Source organism: Haplochromis burtoni, unplaced genomic scaffold (assembly GCF_018398535.1).
Source record: "Haplochromis burtoni strain Fernald_Lab_line unplaced genomic scaffold, NCSU_Asbu1 Contig_105, whole genome shotgun sequence".
NCBI lineage: Eukaryota > Metazoa > Chordata > Actinopteri > Cichliformes > Cichlidae > Haplochromis > Haplochromis burtoni.
This window is the reverse complement of record NW_024582466.1, coordinates 1,822,068-1,834,365: the sequence shown is the minus strand read 5'-3', so window position 1 is coordinate 1,834,365 and position 12,298 is coordinate 1,822,068. Positions and strand designations below refer to the sequence as shown.

Genomic DNA, 12,298 nt, shown 5'->3' with positions numbered 1-12,298 from the left:
TTTGTTTTTATTCTGAATCAACAAATTAAGGGACGTTTCAGGCGTTTCCAAAACTGAGCAGATCCTGGAAACTTTAATTTTAATTATAAAATATGAGGACTGTGCAGACTAAGTGAAGTAGAGGTCAGCGTTAGACGTACATGTAAGCAGTGTGGCCACCATGCCCTCAGCAGCCGCCCCCAACTCCTCCACACTGTAAACAAATGCAGCACCTCCTGCATAAAAAAGCCTACAAACAAACAAATGTGGCCAACGCAGCAGGCAATTATGCTTTCACCAGCACGCATTTGGCCAGACAATTAGTGGTTGGTAAATGTTGAGTTTCAGCAGACAGGAGGTCGTCCGGTTCAGTATTTGGGGCACGTAAGCGCCAGTTTGGCTTCCAGTTTGGCTTCCAGTTTGGCTTCCAGTTTGTTGACTGAATCTGCATGATTTAGCTTATGCTGCCTCTTGGAGAGGAAACTTGGCCCCGATTTGTTTTTGCCTCTTTGTGCATCGAGACAGCTGATGCCCCGCATGTCTGCCCGTCCTCACGTCTGTCCGTCTATGCTGCAGAGACTAGAAAAAAAAGAAAGATGCTGTGTTTGAGCTTGCAGATCGTTCAGAGTGTGCTTTAAGATTTGATTTGAAGATTTGACATATTTGATTTGATGGTGAACAGATTCCACGGATCCTGAAACAAAGGCTGGATTTTCATCACGCTTGTTATTCTGTGCCTGCAGGCTGAGACTCCTCTCTCCCTGCAGACCGGCAGGAATCACTCCTCCAGAGTCTTCCTGAGGGCTCAGGTAGCACGGGAAAACTCACGCAGGGAGGACGGATGAAATGGTGTTGGTGTGTGTTTGCTTTTCAACATGAGCGCACACACACATTTTTCAAAGCACCCAGAGGCTTGCGTGTGTGCACACATGTGCTGTGATGGTTGGTTTTGTTGTTCTGAGCCTTTGAAGGCTCCCCGTTTCCCTCTCGGTGGATTCAGCTGCAGGCGAGTCGTCTCAGGTAACGATTGCAGCTTCATTTGAAGACCAAACTGAAATATGATGCTTTTAAACTGTAAAGAGGTCCTAATAAGCAGTTTCTGTCATATATGTTCTGCTCTACTGATGGATGTTCACATTAAACACTCAGAGTTTCTAAATAATGAGGTCGGTGTATGTTTACGTAATCTCCGTGAGCTAAAAGCTGCTCTAAATCACAGACTGTATATAAAAGATGGACAAATCCACCGTGACATCAGAGTGCTGTTTTAAACACTGGTGATTTAGCTGCCAACATGTTGTTCTTTTTCTTTTCTTTTTTTCTTTTTTTTGAGCTTGAAGGGACCTTATTTGGATGACGGGCGGAGTGTTAAGTTATGAGCTTAGATAGCTTTGTTAATTCCATGCTAACTGGGGCACAGTGGTATTAAAATCCTAGAATTTTAGAATTTCAGTCAGCAGAATTTAGATTTCTGAGACTGTCTGCATTAAAACTGCCCCTGAAGGCACCACGAGCGCTCAAAGGTCCACTTTAGCTACTCCAGTTAGCTGACGTGAAGGCTAGCAAACAGCTAGCAGGTACAGCCTGTTGTCAAAGTGGCCACGCCCCCAATTTTATGCCTTATAAATATACTCACTTGGGAGAAGAAAATAGTTTTTGCATCAGCCTGTAAACATATTTGGTTTTTGCTATAACATCAGACATTTTAATATGGAAGTCTATGAAGACTGACTGCTGCAGCCTCTGGTGGACATGAGAGGAACTGCAGCTTTTGATACTTAAGCTTTGCATGATAAATAAAAGCACTTAGCTGGAAATGAGTAGAATAGCTCCACTTTAAAGATCATAAGCATAATGTAAACATTGCATACACACAGTAATCAGTCTTCCACAGTTAGTATGTATATTAGAGGGGTTGATAGTTGTGGATCGTTTCCATATCGTTAAATGTGACAGAAAAAACAAGCAGAAGCAGTGACAGCTGGCTCGTGCAGAGTGTCACCAACAGTTTATTTTTCTTTAACAAAGACTTCAGAGTTGAGTCAAATGAGATTTTTCTGCATTTAAACTGGTTTAAATAACATAAAATTTTCAGCTAGAGAGCGTGAAGATCTCACCGGAGCTGAACAATGAAGCTGCAACAGACAGCTGCGACCAGCTGTCTGTCTAGAATATTAGGCTAAAATGTATCCAGGTGTACCATAATCAGGTAACATTATGTTATAAAGATGTCTTCTCACACAGCGTTCCCTGAGATTTTCTGCTGCACTGTTTGTTATTCTGAGAATTTCCATCAGAGTGTGTTCAGGGGGAGTCTGTGTCTTTCAGCCTCTCCCTCCTCTCCATTAGTCTGTCACATCCTGGTATTAAACGGGGATTTGGATGGCAGGAGCGTGTCTGCAGCACAGGATTTGGCTGTACATGCCCGGTCCCAGCAGGGGTGAGCGCTTCGGCTCTGAGCCCCAGAGGACGGGAGACTGAGAGGAGCTTTATTCTCCGGACTGCTGCTGCCTGAGAGCTGACAGGAGGGATTTATGTGGACAGTGAAGCAGAACATCTTCTCAGTCTGGCTGCTCTCAGAGACTAGAAAGTCTGGAAAGTGAAGCTGACGCAGCAGTGCCTTAAACCTGCACTCTTTCTAGTGGCCAGCAGGGGGCGACTCCTCTGATGCTCAGTGCTCGCTCTGGTTTCATGAAACAGACTCCTGATGGAGTCGTCTTCAGTAAATCCAGGTATGGTTGGGATCAGGCCTACTTTGTGATTGACAAGTCGCGAGATGCTAACCAAAACTTCGCTATTTAGCTGCTAAACATTCTACTGTGTCCATGGCTTATTAACGGTTAACAGCCGTAAACTGTTTCACTCGGCTGTTTGCTGAGGAATCAGTGCACAGTGGCCTCATCCGAGGACACAAGAACAAATTTCCTGCTGCCCAAAACAAGGTGAAAGATGCTAAAATGCAGCCGGTGCTCCTTCCATATTATTACACAGTAAGTTCATAACAGACCGAGGAGCTCAGGATGTACAGTCCAGTTCAGCGCTGACTGCTTGGGAGTGGCAGCAGATGTAATGAGCTTACATAAGGTCACTTATCTGTTTTTCTCTATCTGGGAGCATAATTATCAAAATGAATATAATTTTGAACATTAATCAGACTTAAAACTAGTGATTAAGACCATAAAATCACCAGTAGAGTATTTACTGAGGTCACAGATCGAGTGATCAGCGGTTTTCTCCCAAACTTCTGAAGAGTCGCCTCCTTCTGGTTGTCAAATTTAAGCCACTTTCTCACCTCCTCAAAAATAATTTAACAGATTTAAATGAAACTAACCACACTGTGCTGTGTGTATATGAAGCAGTGTGTTTTTAAAAGTGTCCGTGTGACTGCAGGGAATGAAAAATGCAACAAATCTGAAAAAGTTAAACATAACCAGGGGCTCATTTGGGCAGTAAAAGGAAGCGCTTCCAGACTGAGATGTTCCCAAACCCCTAAAACTCAAACTAAAGCAAGTAAAGCTGCAGCTGAAACTGAAAGTAGACTACATACACCAGATTCAGCACAAATGTTAAACACACCTTTTCTTCTTTGGATGGAAGAGGTTATCAAACCTTTTATTATGCAGTAATTTTGCATTACACTGACATTTCATCTTCTTTTATCAGCAGGAAAGACATAAAATACACGTGTCATACCCGTTCATTGTATTACACTGCTGTATAAGAGCAGTCACAAATGGACCTTGACTGCTGCATATTTCAAATATAACTGCTTTCTTGCAGTTTTTATTATGAGCCAGGAGTTCTTGAAATTCGCTTTCGACTCCAGTTAAAGTGAAAAACTGAGAAATGCCGCTGTGCTTTGTTGTCCTTCACCGCAGTCATATCTCTGTTTTTCATGAAGAAAAGGACCTGCAGTCTTAACCTGCAGTCCACCTACCTCCCTCTGTTGTTTATTTCAGATATCACCTCACTGCTTGTACTCGATATGGTGAACCCTCCCTCCACTCTCACCTTCACCTTGTCTTCCAGCCTCTGCCGCTCTGCATTCTGTACGCTTGTTTGCTCCCGGCGGCCCAGTTTTGTTTCTGTGTGGTTTGCAGTCGAGCAGAGAAGAGAACAGTTTGTCTGCCTGATGAGAGGGATAACTTCCCTCTCCTGCTTTTATCCATAATGCTGCTGCCAGACCAACGTTTTGATGTCAGTGCCAATACCACATGGAAGTGACCAATGAGTGGTTCTGGAAGAAGTAGGTTCTGCCAGAAAACCACCAAAAACCCCACAGGTGTTAGGCATTAGCTGCGATGTTGATGGTTTGATGCACTGCACTGGGTATATGTCCCCACTGGTTTCATGGTTTAGGCAAAAGTTTAGTCTCAAGTGTCACGTTAACTTAAAAGAGCGAGGTCAACGATAACCCAGATTTGGGAAAAGTAATGCCCAGAGATCGTGTCTGAGTCTGTCACCAGTCCTGTTCTAATCAGGTTCAAGTCAATAATCAAATGCAGTCAAGTTTTTATTCATGAAAATCTTCTTCCAGTCACCAGTGAAACATCTGAGTCATCAAAGTTAATGTTGTGTCCATGTTGGCCGAATTATTTCACAGTCAAAAACATCATGTATCACAGTTCAAGTAACAGATCTGTGATTTTGTGACCCAATCTTTCAAAGTGTAAACACAAATTAATTCATTAAATGGTCAAAAGCAGGAAGAGGCACTAACTTCCCAAAGTTGGGTAGGATCCCAAGATCCTTGACAAATTACCTAATCTAATATTAAGTCTACCAAAGTCTTGGCTTTTGTCATGAAAATCAACCAAAGTCTGTCTTAAAGAAGTCCAGATGCTTTTCTTTCCAAGCTCCTTCGACATCAACCAAAGTCATTCCTCAATATTGTAAAGCCATAGTCAAGTTGTTATTGTAGCAAAACAATCGGCAAAGTCAAAGTCACCAATGTTTATCAAGTTTTGTAGAAGTCAGAAATCTAACACTGAGTCAACAAAGTTGGCTGAGATATAAAATTCCACAGATGACGGTTCTAAGTTGCCAGAATAATGTAGGAGTTCATAAAGTCAGGTTCAAGTAACTTCTGTAGGTCTGAGTCACCAAAGTCAAAGCCACCAGTACCAACGGGATTAACCCAGCATCCTTGCTACCATGTTGGCACGGTTACCAAATTGTTAATATCATTTTAAGTCACAAAGTAAACTCAAAGTAGGTTTGTATGTCCGAGTGTTTGAAGTCTTTCATAGATGCCAAGTATTTTTAATAGTTACCAAAGCCAAAACAAAAATTTCCTACACAATTGGAAAGATCTCTGTAAGTAACAAGCTAGTAGTTAACAAAGTCGTTACTGCCACTAAAACCCAAGTCAAGGGCAAGTCACTAAGGAGTCATCAAAATAAAGTCTGTGCCTGCCAAGGTCAAGTCATCAAAGTCGCATTTGAAAGTCATGTCAGACAGGATAACGGCAAAAGTCTGTTTCAAGTCGTTAATCTGTAGTTTGGGTCAAGTTACGTCCAAATGACCAAAACCAGGTTCGTGTTCCTGAGATCGTGTTCAGGTCACCAAAGTTCTTAATGTCATCTTTTAGTCTCTTAGATTTTTGACTTCATTGGAGTAACGAAGGAATTATCAAAGATATTCCCAAAAGTCAGATATGAATTCCCAAAGTCACTGAGGTCATGTACAAACTAAGGCCTGAAGAGCTTCCAAATCTGAAGTTTAGCTTTATTTAATTTGCAGTTCAAACGACCCGAGGTGAACGTTTAAAATAGAAATGTAAAATACAGGAAATCCTTGTTTTGCTCCAGGTTGTAGCTTGTTTGGTTCTGAGTTTCTAGTTTTGTCTTCATTTCAGTCATATTTAGTTATTTATTTGATCTTTTTGGGCAATAATTAAGCTAATTGTACTGTGTGCAGTCGTTGGTGCCAAGAACTAAACACTGCAGATGTTTTCCAGATGGTTTTCTCCATCACCCAAAGCGTCTCCGATGACATGAGACTGTTTCTAACCAGTCCACAGCTGTAGTACCTGTGGAAGGCTGTGCTGTTTCCATTCATTTAGCCTGAAATAAAGACACACCAGCAGACAAATGTTTGGATTTAAGCAATACGAGCCGTTTAAAGCTGGATACTCTGATGCTCGAAGTGTTTGTGATCAAGTTGTAAACACGGTTACACAAACGGCCTCAGAAACAGAGAGGAGCAGAAAATCGCTGGAAAAAACAAAGAGCGAGCCAGGAGACAAACATGAGTGATAGCAGTGAGGCCTGCAGTTTGCTGAGTTAAGCACTCTGCCTTATTGGAGTGTTTGTGTGTGTGTGCAAATGTGTGTGTGTTTTAGGGGAGGGAGGGTGGCAGCCAATGCGACTCCACAGGGGCATTGTGGGTAGTTGCCTCACAGCTTTTCTTCCTCTGCCTGGATACAAGCAGTGCAGCACTTCCCTTTGTCTTTTCCCTTCCTTTCACCGCGTATGTCAAGCTGCTCATGCTCTCCAGCGTCCGCTCCGTTGGCTATATCTGATTATTTCATCTGAAAACACTAAAGTGCATTTTTGGAACAGCTTCATCTGCTGTGTCAGACATCTCTGTGGCTGATTGTCTTGATATTCAGTTTCTTCTGCTGCGTTTGGATAGAAAACCAGCCAGTTTTGTGTTTATATAGGCAGTTTTTTGTTGCAGAGTAATGGATTCTCACTTTCACTGCGCTAACTCACCTGCAACCAGGTACAAGAGATCCTGCAAAATGAAGCCTCGATTAACTTTACAATCTGCTGATTTGAATAGAAACACATCTACGTGGTTCTTTTTTATTTTTTCAAAGATGCAAAATATTCTGAGACCAGCTTGGTTTGGGCAGTTTGTTAATAGTCACAGAAAAGCTGACAAACTAGTCAGATTAAGGACACCTTGGAGTTTCCAACTATAATCAAAGTTGGAAAGCTGATCAGCTGGCACATCCAGTAACTAAAAACTACTCTGTTTGCGATTACCCAGCAAGTCTCTGTGATAGTCACCAAGTCTCCAGCTTTGTTTTGTTTCGACCTTCAAATATCCAGTTTCAGTGTCATGAATAAGAATTATCATCTGTTCATCCGTCCATCCAGCAGATCATCAAAAATGGTCTTCCTCTCCAGAACCGTCTCTTCTGGAGGGTCACCGAGGTATTCCTGACCCAGCCGAAGAAAGGCCGTCCAGGCCATAGACAAAGGAAACTCATTTTCACTTTACCAAAGTAAAATAAACAACATTAAGAGGTAAAAAATGGATGAATAACATTAGAAAAAACAACTGACGATGGACTTAGAGACGGTATAGTCGTCCAGCTTTACTAACTCTGTTTGCATTCATGTCTAAAGACTAAATCGTGATTATATTTCTTTCCATCTTCCATCTCAATAAGAACTCCAACCTTTACAACAAATACAGTAATTAATAGTTTACCTTTAAAGTGAACTTTCTCACTTCTTGTCTTATTTCCATCCATTTGCTAGAATAACTGTGGGCAGGAACTATTGCTGTAGTTTAATATGTATGCTGTCTTGAACTCAGCTGAGAAATGTTGACTCACTAAAAATGTTGTAAACGCTGATATCAGCATCAGCAAACATCTGCACCACTTGGTTCGCCGGACTTCCGTCCTGTCCACGATGGTGAGGTCATGATCAGCAGTCGCTCGAGGTAAATATTAATACCTCACATTAGGATTCATTGACAGCTGGATTCGTCGTGATTTAGAAACATTTTCTGCTTCATACAAGCGTGAAAATGTTTTGGCACTGCTCGTGAGTCTGCATCGATCAGCTGCACAGTAGCTCAGTTGATGCTTAATTAGTTGTTGTGCTTTTGTTCGGCTGTGGAAAAACAAGGCAGGAAACAGCTGGGTGGAAGACCTGCTCGTGTTTTCGTCTTCCTGTTCGCTGTGCAGAGGAAGACGTCTTGGTCTGCAGCTCCTCACAGTCGGGGATTAGCTTTCCCCGACTGTTTGCTTCCAATAAATCAGCCCCTGACGCTCGATGCCTCACGGATATTTGAGCGTGATAGCGGCTCCTTTGTTACAGAAGCCTCTGTAGTCTTTAATCTTTTAAGTTCTAGACACTGAGATGACTTTTGTGAGCACATTCAGAGGCTCTTTGACATACTGGGAACCAACAAGGAACCAGAAACAGAGCGAGGACTGATGATATCCTTTTAAATATTCTTTCCTTCACGCTTCACACATCCTTCTCAGACCATCTGGGTGCTGGCGGGGCACAGCTAACCCTGCTGCCGCTCTCTCCTTATGCCTGACAACAGTACACAGCCATTAAAGTCTCAGCCGTGAGCTGACATCAGAGACAAATACTCTGCAGAGCTGCACAGCATTTAAGCAAACTGCAGCACGGCCGTGCATGCTCAGCCACAGCTGTTGGGTTACCATCATAATTTTACAGTTGCTGTTAATTCATCTGTTAGGACCATTTCTGCCTGGAGTCCCCCACACTCTGTGGTTGTCCCTGTAAAAAGTTTGACTAATTGTTCCCTGTGAATGGGAATTTTATGTGTCATTCAGTCTGAGTTGTGCGTTCTTTAACTTTTTATTTACAATGAAGTCAACGCGATATTTGTGCACTTTACCATCTGTCACACTATAACGTTTTTTAAAGCTCTCTTGGATCTTTAGGAGTTCCAGTTCACTTTTTGTCTGAGGATTTTGCATTTATAGCAAAAATGCCAGAAGCTGCAGTTCCTCTAGTGGCCACTAAAGGCTATCTTCAAAAGTGAGTCCGTGCTTTTGAAAAAAGAGCGGCAAACAGATTAGCTTAAGCTAAACACTTGTAGCTTCATATTAGCCTTTACATTACATTTGAATAGTGTCCTTTATATCCTGTTTTAGACGTCATTGTGTTGTAAAATACAGAATAACTAGAAATAATTTTATAGTAACTGCATAAAAAATTAATTTATTTTTATGCCATTTGAATGAATGTGGTAAACTCTGGCTTCAGTCGTCTGTCTGTATTCAGAGAAAACTCTGGGTCAGTTTTCCTCCACCGTGTGTGGTCAGTGGGTCCCTCAGCTGTCAGCGGGTCACTTCCTCCGCTGCAGCGGCGATGACAAGTGACGCTCACGCTCTGTCCAGTAGGTCTCAGTTTCTCGACATAAAGCAGACGGATGTGTGAGCAGGACTGCGAGTACTCTGACTCAGGAGCTTTGAATCTGTTTTTCATGCTGGTAAGAAGACGGTTAACTGCTCTGTTTGAATCAAAGACCGAGACTGCCAGTGTCTGGAACCTGTCATGCCTCCTTCTATATCAGAAACAGAGAAAAACTAGATTAATCAGCGTGGCTGCTTCTGGAAAGATTAACCTGAGCCATAGTAGTGCAGACCAGGCACAAGTGTGACTACAGTCCTGCGTAACCTCAGGAAACCATTGTTATGAATGACACCCCTTCAGTGAACTGCAGCCATCATTCAGTGCCGTTCATTCGCTTTAGCATCGCCAGAATCTGATCCCAAAACTGTTGTTTTGGCTGTTTCACCAGCCAAATGGACTTCACTTAATAAAATGTTAAGTACTACCTAATATTAGCTAACGTTAGTTGCATAACTAGCTGGCTAACCTTAGCTTGCTCTTTTACTAATGCTACATCTGTCTAAATGCTACGTAAAGCTACATCTGTGGATTTATTTTTGTCCTAATGTGGCAGTTGTGTTACAGTCGGTGTTGTGGTGGTCAGTTTGTGATGCCATTTCTAAGCTAATGTTAGCCAGTGTTGCTCAGTGATGCTGTTGAGAGAACGTAAGCGTCACATGGTTTGGATCACCGGGGAAATTCTACCTGAACTCTTCACATTTTGACTAAACAGGCATTTTGTCAAACGTGCTCATTTACTGTCCTAGGAAAAAAAAGAAAAAGATAGCTGCTGATCTCACGTCTGTGCAGAAACCAGTTATAAGTTTTCAGTTTAAATGACAGTTGTCAGTATTTCTCTGCAAAAGCAGCAGGTTCATTAGCAAACTAGTGATGTGCAAAGAAATGACTCGAATCACCAGAATCTGTTCGTTAAGGAGATTTATTTAAAGATGATTCTGTGTAACAATTTATTTTCCCCATAATCCCCGAGCTGCTGTCACTTTGGCAAACTTACCAAACTCTAGTCACAGTTTTGAAAATTGTAAAACTTTTCTTGCGGAATTTTTCTGAATTTTATTGGTTTTAAATGATACTCAGTATTACTTTCCCCTTAAACTTCCTGGGCCTGATTCTGAGCGCTCTAACAGAAAATTATTCTGGTCAGTAATGAGATTTATTTAACTAATTTACTCTGGAGAGGTGAAATGTGGGTTTAACGTTCAAACCAAGCTGCTTCGTTTCTCTGTCCGTGTCATTTAAGGTGGCTCGGTCTTCTCTGCTTGTTGGCACACTAACTCCCACTCTGCAGAGAAGGATTATGCTTATATTTTTTCACTTTGGCAAAGCGTGGGGCTGGAGAAATACTATTATGTAAAATATGAAGCTTACTCTGCACTCTGGTACAGTTTGTGCCTGATTTCCTGACACTGCATGATGAGGTATCTGCAGCATTTTAAAGGTCACTCCAGGCATTTTTCTACATCTCTGCTCGCTGGGTGTTTTACTTCACTGGCAAGTAGGATATCATGAATTTCTTCAACTTTAACTCTCATTCCAGAAATTCTGTTCTTCTAGATGAAAAACAAGGACATCCTGGATGGTTTTTAGGACGATGCAGCTGGATGTGCGGGTGTTGGATATCAGGCAGAGACGACTAAAATAGACCGAAAGTATTGACTCTAAAATCTGATACCAATAGCTGCTCTGCAGGGATGAGAACAAAGAGACTTTATTTGAGCTTTTGCAGAGACAGAAGGATGATGGATGCTGTTAATGAAGTGAAATAAAGTTTCCCAGTAATGCATCACTAACTTTAACCCCCAAAAAGTGTTCAGAACAACATTAAAGAGAAACTAATATGACAGGATCTCTGTAAGAAAAAGTTCATTTAGCTTTTGTGACTAAATGTTATGGAAATCTGGCTGTAGCTAAAATTAGGTTTTGGACATTAGCATTAGCATTTTAGTCGCTGCCATGTTGGTTTTTTTGGAGGCGGGTGTAACCATGGAGACAGCTTAACAGTCAGTTTTTCTCATGAAGGTTTCTGAGTTTGATTCTCTAAATATTAGCAAAAGTTGCTTCAGTTCTTCCTTTTATTGTGATGTTTAGCAGGAATGCAGCGCCAAGCTTCAGGTTTTGGCCTCGTGATGATTTTCATCGAGGTTGAGATAAAGTTATTAGAAAAAGGAGGAAGGGGTGGAGTTATCAGCAAATGCTAGCAGGCTTGGTTAGCAAGCTGCATGTGTAACCTGTTTGGGATCAGTCTGCAGGCCGATGGTGGTGATGTGATGTTTTTAAGAAATGGTTTAGTCTCTGATCTCCTCCAAACAAATATTCTGTTGTAAAGTAAGCTTCAGCTTAGCATTGGTCGCTCAGTGGATCTTGTTTTGTTGTTGTTTATTTACATAATTAAAAGTAATGATGATAATTACTTTAGTAACTGTTTCACTCGATGTCCTGAACTCAGGCTGGTGTTTTACTGTATGCAGGTACTTTAGAAAATGTGGTGTAATACTGTAGCATAACATTTACATTTATTATATTCATATACTTTACTGCTTTACAGCAGTTTTAATAGTATTATGATGCACAGGCTGTAAGCTTTACAGTAAAATACTGTTATTTTCTCAACATAGTTATTATGAATACATGCTTAGTATGTATTGACACGTGCTGTTATAGGGTTTTCAATAAAAACTCAATGTGTAAATAATAAAAACAAAATTTGAAGCACATTTCTATTAATCAACTGTACAGAATTAGATATTAATATTATGTGAGTATGTTGTATAAAGTGTCTGTAGGTGATTTTCTTCATAAATACATACGTTTGTTGTTCGTTTGGAAATAAGGGTTGAAATCCACCTTTTTTCTAAATTTCCTGTTGGAATAATTTAAAGCAGCATCTTCACTTGGCTTCATGTCCTTAAGTTAAACTTTATTGTGCCGTGCACTCACACCTTCGCTGAGAGATGGTTTCTCTCATACATGAAGAGAGTTGCTTTCTACCAAACCCCACCTTTATAATTTAACAGTGTTTATAGACTTCCAGTTTTCCACTCGGCAGCACACCGGCTGCTGGGATTTGATTACAGGACCATCGCTGAAGCTGCTTTGGGTGGAAAAAACATCCAAATGAGTGTTTTTCAGGACCAGCTGAATATTTTCATCACGGTGGCATTTTCCACATAATTTTCCCCAAC

General features: G+C 41.3%; 1 protein-coding gene across 5 annotated transcripts in view; it reads left to right on the top strand.

The window, feature by feature from the left end:
- The window catches only part of dbn1 (drebrin 1), a 118,401-nt gene that overhangs the window by 33,648 nt on the left and 72,455 nt on the right, over positions 1-12,298 (top strand). The gene's annotated exons all lie outside the window — the stretch shown is intronic.